We start from the raw sequence: 9,105 nt of genomic DNA, 5'->3' as shown, positions 1-9,105 counted from the left end.
GATAGATAGATAGATAGATAGATAGATAGATAGATAGATAGATAGATCGAGGGCACAGGGTGAGTTGAAGATGCAGGGTTAATATCTGGAGAATAAAATTAAGGGGTGAGAGAGGATTATACTGGGAGAAGGAGAAAGGGAGAAGTAGAATGGGGTAAATTATCTCACATAAAAAAGACAAGAAAAGACTTTTACATTGGAGGAGAAGTGGGGGGAGGTGAGAGGGAAAGAGTGAATTTTATTCCCATCACATTTGGTTTAAGGAGGGAATAATATACACACTCCTTTGGCTATGGAAATCTATCTTACCCTACAGGAAAATAGGAAGGAAGGGAATAAGATAGTGGGAGGATGACAGATGGGAGGACAGATTGGCTCTCTTTGGATTCAGACAATTCCATTCTCCAACCATGCAGTATCAAATCCACCTCCTAGTCAGACTTAGGAATAGCTAGGTGGGTAACATTCCTTTTCAAAGGAATATAATGAAAAAACTGAGCCAGGAGGATCCCATCTTATACTGAGTCTAAAATTGTCCTCTCAGCTGTTCCTGATGCTTCCTTCCCACCAATATCACATTTTCTGAGTATCTTGTGGCATTCCTCTCAGATGGTGGATTATTGAATGTCGATGGATTATTATGTTCCATCAGACAACTCAAAATAAAATCTCATGAGCCTTTTTACTTCAAACAGCAAGTTTCACTAATCACATCTTAGGAAAATCTTTCCAGAATTTACATCTCAAATTTAAATTTGTCCTGGTGTAAAAAGCCAATCATTAGAGATTTCTATATACTTGCAAATTCTCAGTAAATCAAAACCCAAACAAGCTTTTTGGAATGTTTACACATTAAAACAATAACTAACAATAGCCAAATTATTTTAGTGGTAACCAAATTATGAAAAGTTGCTTGACATAACTGATACAAAAAATTCACCAATTTGAAACTTGAAACAAACCCATTACCAATCAGGTGACATCAGTTTTGTTAAATGAATTTCCAAATTACTTTACACAGAGAATCAACATCTCATCATTAATAATTAATCCTACAACTTTAAAAAGAGCATGCTTACCCAAGTTGTGAGGCTAGCTTCTTTACCTTGAGCAGGATGTGCTGAATCTGGGTGATGCTTACAGGCAAAGGTTGCCCCAGGACCCATTGCCACAGGGGCCCATGCTGTAGCTGCTCCCCCTCCCCCCTCCTTCTTTTCCCCAGGTGGGAGAGGGTGAAATAAAACATGAGAGGGAAAGGGGGGAACTCTCTTCTCCTATGAGAGGGGTTAACAGATACCCCCTTGACTCAAGGGAAGGGAGCAACCAGGGTTGTAAGGAGGTATTTCATAACTCCTTAATGATCAATCACAAAACCTCCAGAATCTGCCAAGATATTTTTAGCTGTTCTGATTTTTCCCTGTAACCTCCATGAAGGAAAATTCAGAGGTATAGAGGGAAGAGAGTATGTAAGCCTCAGGGAACCAAAAAGCAACTGCAGTTTTCCCCAATTCCCTAATGCCAAGAGAATTTATAGAACTGGACATACACTTCAGATAGGTTGTCCATCCTTGCCTTCTATGCTGTGGAAGGTGTACGCAGGTCCATGGCCTCGAACTGACCCAATGGACCAAGAGCCTGAGAGCATTAGGCCGAGTGTGAGACAGCCTCGTGACTGTCTGACTGAAAAGCACCTCTGGGCAATTTATACTTCCGTAAATATTGATCCATTTCATTTAGATTATCAGGTTTATTGGATTACTGTTGGACAAAATAGCTCCTAATTATTGTTTTAATTTCTTCTTCATTTGGTGGTAAATTCACCCTTTTAATTTTTGATACTAGAAATTTGGTTTCTTTTTTTTTAAATAAATTAACCAAAGTTTTTCTATCTTTTTTTTTTCATAAAACCAGCTCTTACTTTTATTTGCTGGTTCAATAGTTTTCTTAATTTCAATTTTCTTAATTTCTGCTTTGATTTTTAGAATTTCGAATATGGTATTTAATTGGTGATTTTTATTTTGTTCTTTATCTGGCTTTTTTAGTTGCAGGCCCAATTCATTAATTTCTTCTTTCTCTATTTCATTCACTTAATCATTTAGAGATATAAAATTTCCCCTAAGCATTATCTTGACTGCATCACATAAGTTTTGGTATGTTGTCTTATTATTGTCATTCTCTTGGATAAAGTTATTGTTTGCTTCTTTGATTTGTTGTTTGACCCATTTATTCTTTAGAGTTAGATAATTTAGTTTCCAATTAATTTCTAGTGTATCTTTCCATAGCCCTTTATTGCATGTAATTTTTATTGCATCATGACCTAAAAAGGATGCATTTGATATTTCTGCCATTCTGTATTTGATTGTGAGGGTTATATGCCCTAGTAAATAATCAATTTTTGTGTAGGTGCCGTGTACCCCTGAAAAAAAGGTATGTTCCTTTCTATCCCCTTTAAGTTTTCTCCTGAGGTCTACCATATCTAACTTTTCTAAAATTCTATTCGCCTCCTTTACTTCTTTCTTATTGAATTTGTGATTAGATTTATCTAGCTCTGAAAGGGGGAAGTTGAGATCCCCCACTAGTATAGTTTTGTTGTCTATTTCTTCCCATAATTCACCTAACTTCTCTAAGAATTTGGATGGTATACTACTTGATGCATTTATGTTTAGGATTGATATTACTTCATTGTATTTGATACTTTTTGGCACAATGCCATTTCCTTCCTTATCTCTTTTAAATAGATATAGTTTTCTTTTTGCTTTGTCTGAGATCATGATTACTACATATGTTTTTTTTCACTTTAGCTGTCATATAATATATTCTGCTCCAGCCTTTTACCTTTACTCTGTGTGTATCTCTCTGCTTCAAATATGTTTCTTGTAAACAGAATATTGTGGGATCCTGTTTTTTAATCCACTCTGCTATCTTCTTCCATTTTATGATATAGTTCATTCCATTCACATTCACAGTTATGATTGCTAACTATCTTTCTCTCCATCCTACTTCACCCTTATTTATGCTTTTCTCTCTCCTTTCACCTTTTCCCTCCTCACATGTGTTTTGCTTCTGACCACTGCTTCCCTTTATCTTTCCTTCCTCTTATCAGCCTCCTTTCTTTTTCTTTCCCATTTCTCCTATTACTTTTTCCCTCCCTTCTTCCTTACCTTTTATCCCATTCTCCCTTTTCTTTCCCTTTTCTCCTTCTACTTCCCTATAGCGTGATAGGTTTTTATAAACAACTGAATGCCTATGTTATTTCCTCTTTGAACTGAATCTGATAAGAATAAGGTTCAAACAATGCTCACCCTCCCTCCACTATTTCCTTCTACTTTAATAGGTATTTGTGCCTCTTCCTATGATGTAATTTACCTTATTCTGCCTCCCCTCTTCCTCTTTTCCTACTACAATCATTTTTTTCACCCACATGATTTTTTTAATTATCACATCAAATTTAACTTATTCCCATACCTGCTGTCTATGTATACCCCTTCAAAATGCCATAATAAATTTAATGTTCTCAAGAGTTACAAATATTGTCTTCCTCTGTAGTGATATCAATAGTTTAACCTTATTGAATAAGATCTTTTTTTCTATCCTGTTTACCTTTTTATACTTCTCTTGAGTCTTATATTTGATGATCAAATTCTCCTTTCAGTTCTATTTTTTTTTAAATCTGGTTTTTCTTTTTAAATCAAGAATGATTGAAAGTTCCCTGTATCATTGAATATCCATCTTTTCCTCTGAAAGATTATACTCAATTTTGCTACATAGTTGATTCTTCATTGTAAACCAAGATACTTTGCCTTCCAAAATATCATATTCCAGGTCCTGAAATACTTTAATTTAGTAGCTGCCATTTAATCCTCAGTGTGGTTCCATGATATTTAAATTGTTTCCTTCTGTCTGCTTGCAGTATTTTCTCCTTGACCTGATAATTCTGGAATTTGGCTCCAATATTCCTTGGAGTTTTAATTTTGGTGTCTCTTTCAGGAGGTGATCTGTGGATTATTTTGATGACTATTTTACCCTCTAGTTCTAGGACCTCAAGACAGTTTTCCTTGATAGTTCCCTGAAAGATGGTGTTCAGGCTTTTTTTTTTTAATCACAGCTTTCAGGTAAACCAATAATTGTTAAATTTTCTCTCTGGATCTATTTTCCAGGTCAGTTGTTTTCCCAATGAGGTATTTTGCATTTTCTTCTGCTTTTTTTAAAATTATTTTTATTTTGACTGATTCTTGATGTCTCATATAGTAATTGGCTTCCACTTGCCCAATTCCAATTTTTAATTAATTATTTTCTTCAGTTAGTTTTTCTACCTCCTTTTCCATTTTGCCAACTCTATGTTTTTTAGCTTTGAAAATTTTATTGAGAATCCACCAGCTCCAGGTTGGTTTGGAAACATTAGGCAGCTTCTTCTTTCATAACACAGTCTTTTTTGAGTGGTCCCATGAAAGCTCTCTTCTCCTCCATAGTCTGGAACCAACTGTGGCCAAACTTGGAGGTGGTGTCGATAAACTTCAGGTTGACCTTCTCCAGGGCCTGATGTTTGCTCTGTACCAGCAGAGACTTCTGCAGGGTGAGGACATGCTTCTTGGTCCCAACCACACAGTCTTTCAGAGTGATAAAGTCATTGGTCACTTCACTGTAGTAGACGAAGCTTCCCAGAGGGTTTATGCTCTTGTTGGACAAATTGTAATCAGTGGACACATTGTTTTTGATCAGCTTGCCATCCTTGATCTGGTAGCCCTGGACAATCTTGTAGATCTCCATGTGATGGTGGTAGCACTTCTGACCAGCTAGAGCCACAAAGAAGGCCACATGGGCAGGGTGCCATGCTCCAATACATGCCACCTTATGCAGGCCTCAGTGAGTTTTTCAGGGCAGTTTCTTTGTGTGCCAGCAGCTGGTAACATTTTTGCAATCTTTGCTCTTGGTCACTCCAATGACATCAATTATCTTGTCCTGCCCAAACACAGTGGACACGGGCACCTACTGCTTCAGCTTCTGGTGGGGCCAGTCCAGTTTCTCAGTTATGCATCCACCATTCACCTGGATCTCCATCAGGTGAGACTTCTTCTGCCTCAGAGGGAGCAGGAGCATCTGGGTGTGGGCAATAACACAGATCACCTGGCAGTACTTCTTCATGCTACTGAAGTCTTTCTCCAACTGCTTCTTGCCATCATCATCTTGTCCCTTCTTGCAGTACTTGGTGAAGGCCTTCTTCTTGGACTTATGCCAGTTCTTATAGAATCGCCTCTTACACTCATCACTGATGTGCTCAGCAAAGATGGTTTTGAAGCTCCTTAGACCTTGAGGGGTTTGCACATAGCCCACGATGCCTACAATGACCATGGGGAGTGTCTCCACAATGGTGACAGCCTCAACCACCTCCTTCTTGTTGACCTTTGAGCCAGTCCTGTCCACCTCATGAACAATGTGTGTCATGCCTGCCTTATAGAGCAGAAAGGCTGTCTGGTGGATGGGCTTGGTGGGGTCATCTTTGGAGAAACTCTTCACCTTTCCTGGGTGCCTGCTGCTTCTCTTTTGAGGCAGGAAGCCCAGAGACCCATAACTGGGAGCAGACAACGTCCTGTGGGACATGCTGCTGCTGCTGCGTCTGTGGCTGCCACTTAGGCAAGTTGGAAGACAGCCCAATTCTACTTTTTAAAGAGTTCTTCTCTTCAGTCAGTTTTTGTATCTACTTTTCCATTTGGTCAGTTCTAGTTTTTAAAGAGTTGTTTTCTTGAGTGGATTTTTTTCCCCATTTGGCCAACTGTATTTTTTAAGTAATTGTTTTCTCAATTTGATTTTTGTCTTTCCTTTCCAAACTGTTGATTCTCTATTGCATACCTCTCATTTCTTTTCCCAATTTTTCTTCTGCCTCTCTCATTTGACTTTTAAAATTCTTCTTGAGTTCTTCCAAGAAGGCTTTTTTGTCTTGAGTTCTGTTCATATTCCCCTTTGAGGTTTCACATTTGGATATATTGACAATGTTGTCCTCTTCTGAGTTTGTGTTTTGATCTTCCCTGTCTCCAGAGAAACAGTCTATTGTCAATGTTAATTTTTGGCTCATTATTTTTGCCTATTTTGTAGCTTTTAAAGGTGAACTCTCCTGCTGGAGCACAGGGGGCACTTGTCCCAAGGTTCTTTTTCTGGGGTTCAGGGCCCTGGTCTCAAACTTTGTGCTCTGGGACCTCAGATGCTGGCTGCTTGAGAGTGTAGGTGTCTACAACTTACCCGGTGCTGAGCTGGGGTACTAGTGTTGGTATCTGTCATTTGCTGAGGCCAAGTGGGGTTTTTCTGCATGGGGAGTTTTGGCTGCTGATGGATGCCTGACCACCCAAGCCTGCATTGAAGCACAGGGAGGTCCAATCCTGGAGGATGCCTGCCTTCCTGGGAATGTGCTGAAGCAAGGTGAAGGATTCCTGCCTGCCTCAGGCTGTGCAACTGGTGGTTATCCAAGCTAGAGTCTACAGGTTCCCCTAGCTGATGTGTGTGAGTAGGGGCAGGGGGTCCTGTTGGTGGCATTTACTTTCTCTACCACTCTGGGACTTAGGATCTCCTGCTGGTTTGTTGAGGTGGAGCCTGCCACCAGCTTGCCAAGATGTTTCTTGTCCTATACTCACTCCCCTTTTATCTGAGTGACACAGATCTTATTTGCTGATCCTCTAAGTCTCCTGGATCAAAAGACTGGTCCATCCTGTCTTTCTCCTGGCTTAACTATCCCAGAATATGTTCTGGGGCACTGTTTTATGGGTGTTAAGGGGTGAGAATGGGATATGGACAGTGATCTGTTGCTTATTCCACCATCTTGACTCCCAGAAGTAGGGGGTGAATATTAACAAATTAACATATACAGTAATCACAAAAGATAAAATTCATTGATTTGATTATATTAAATTGAAAGGTTTTAAGGTAAAAATTAATGCAAATAGAATAGGAAAAAGGTAACAAATACTTATTAAGCACTTATTCTATGCCAAGTACTATCCTAAATACTTTACAATTATTATCTCATTTCATCCTCATAATGATCTGGGGGGGTAGGTACACTTATTACCTCCATTTATTAATTGAGGAAACTGAGATGGACAGAAGTTAAGTGACTTGCCCAGGGTCACACAGCTAGTAAGTGTGGGAGTTTAAATTTGTGCTCATATCTTCCTTACTCCAGGCTTAGCAGTATTCCCACACTGTGCCCAAATAGGTGCTTGGATAAGAAGGGAAGAGGGAAACTGGAGAAAATGCATCAAATATATATAAGAAGTGTGTAATATTCAATATATTCAGGTAACTGATAAAGATATTTATAGCTAAAAGTTATCCCCAAATAGACAGTTGGTAAAATGTTATGAACAGATAGCTCCAAAAGAAAAAAAATGTTATTATCAATTGTATGAAAGAACACTCTACATCACTAGTTATAAGAAAGATTGAAAAAAAAATCTATGATATACCTTTTCACCCATCAAGTTTCAAAAGAGGATAACAGTTAAGGAAAGTCCATTTTGAGAAGGATTGTGGAAATAGGACAGCAATCAATACTACACATTCATTCCAATGGGTAGAGCTATAAATTGACTCATACACTATTGAAAAAAATTGGAATTATGCTAAGAAAATAATTCAACCTTTTAACCTAGATATTCTACTGCCAATTACTAAAGATATCAATAATTATAAGAAAAGTCCCTCATACATCAAAAAATTTAAAACAACATTTTTAACAGCACCAAATTGAAATTAAATTAATTTTCATCTTTTGGATCACCTAAAAAAGTTGTGGCACATGAATGTAATAAAATATTTCTCTGCTAATAGAAATGGCAAATATGATGACTACAGAGAAAAATGGGAAAAAAAACTGCTGAACTGATGCAAAGTAAATCAGAACCAGAAAAGGAGTGTTTGCAATTACTAAAAGAATGTCAAAAATCCATGATCAATTTAAGCCTCAAAGAAGAATTATAAGAAAGTACTGACTCACCTTATTTACAAGTGTGCAACCCTAAACATAGACATAGAAACAGATAAAGAAATGTATATGTGTATGTATGTGTGTGTATGTATCAGATTTTACAAATCTTGGTTAGTTTATTAATTGTTTTCCTTCTTTATTTTTATCCTTTATTATGGGAGTTGGTTTCCTGTTTGGGAGGGGAAGGAAAAGGGTAGTAAGCAGTGTAAAAATAAAATTAACATAATATATATAATGATGGACTTGAGGCAATTGAGTTGACCAGACTTCCATCTTGTGATTCAATTATGGATCTAGTTTGCTTTCTTTTTTATTCACTTATAGGTCTATCAGTTCTTTCCCTGGATGCAGGGGTCATCTTCCTTCACAGTCTTCTGTAGTTAATTTAGGTATTTATAATAAACAGAATGAATCATCTGAAGTTCTTCTTAAAACAATATTGTTCTTACTGTATACAACTTTCTCTTGGTTCTGCTGATTTTGCTCTTCATTATTTTGTGCAAGTCTATTAATATTTTTCTTAGATCATTGAGCTCATCATTTTTTATAGAACAGTAGTACTCCATCACAATCATTTACCACAACTTGTTTAGCTATTCCCCAACTGATGGGCATCCCTGCAATTTCCAGTTCTTTTCCACCACAAAGAGAGCTGCTAAATATTTTGGAACATTTATTCTTTTTCCTTTCCCCTAATCATCTTTGGAAACAGACATAGTAGTGGTGTTGCTAAGTTAAAATATGTAGATAGTTTAATAACTCTTTGGGCATAATTCCAGATTGCTCTAAATATGTATTAAATGATTTTACATTTATATACATATTTGTGACTAATGGTAGCCATCTTTAGGGTGAGGGAAGAAAAAAGAAAGTTAAATTATAACTTTATTATATATTTAAAAGGAATAACAAGTTGTACGTAATTGGTTTGCAGTTTCATGTACAATCATCTTTTTTTTCTATTCTACTATGTTATGGAAATGCTTTTTTATTTCTTAAGTTCAGAATAAAGTAAATTAAATAAAAAACATGAATCTAGTTCTATTTCTATTTTGCGAGAAAATTTTATTCAATTGTGGGAATGTCAAGTAAATATTATTGTGTTGTTTGAATCTATTCCTATGTGGCTG

General features: G+C 37.0%; 1 pseudogene; it reads right to left on the bottom strand.

Annotated features, from left to right (window-relative positions):
- Positions 1-4,398: 4,398 nt before the first annotated feature.
- Positions 4,399-5,598, bottom strand: LOC114029133 (annotated as a pseudogene).
- Positions 5,599-9,105: the final 3,507 nt, after the last annotated feature.

Source organism: Vombatus ursinus, unplaced genomic scaffold (assembly GCF_900497805.2).
Source record: "Vombatus ursinus unplaced genomic scaffold, bare-nosed wombat genome assembly UNPS02014909.1, whole genome shotgun sequence".
Classification (NCBI taxonomy): Eukaryota; Metazoa; Chordata; class Mammalia; order Diprotodontia; family Vombatidae; genus Vombatus; species Vombatus ursinus.
The sequence above is the reverse complement of the archived record's forward strand: the minus strand, read 5'-3'. Positions and strand labels throughout refer to the sequence as shown.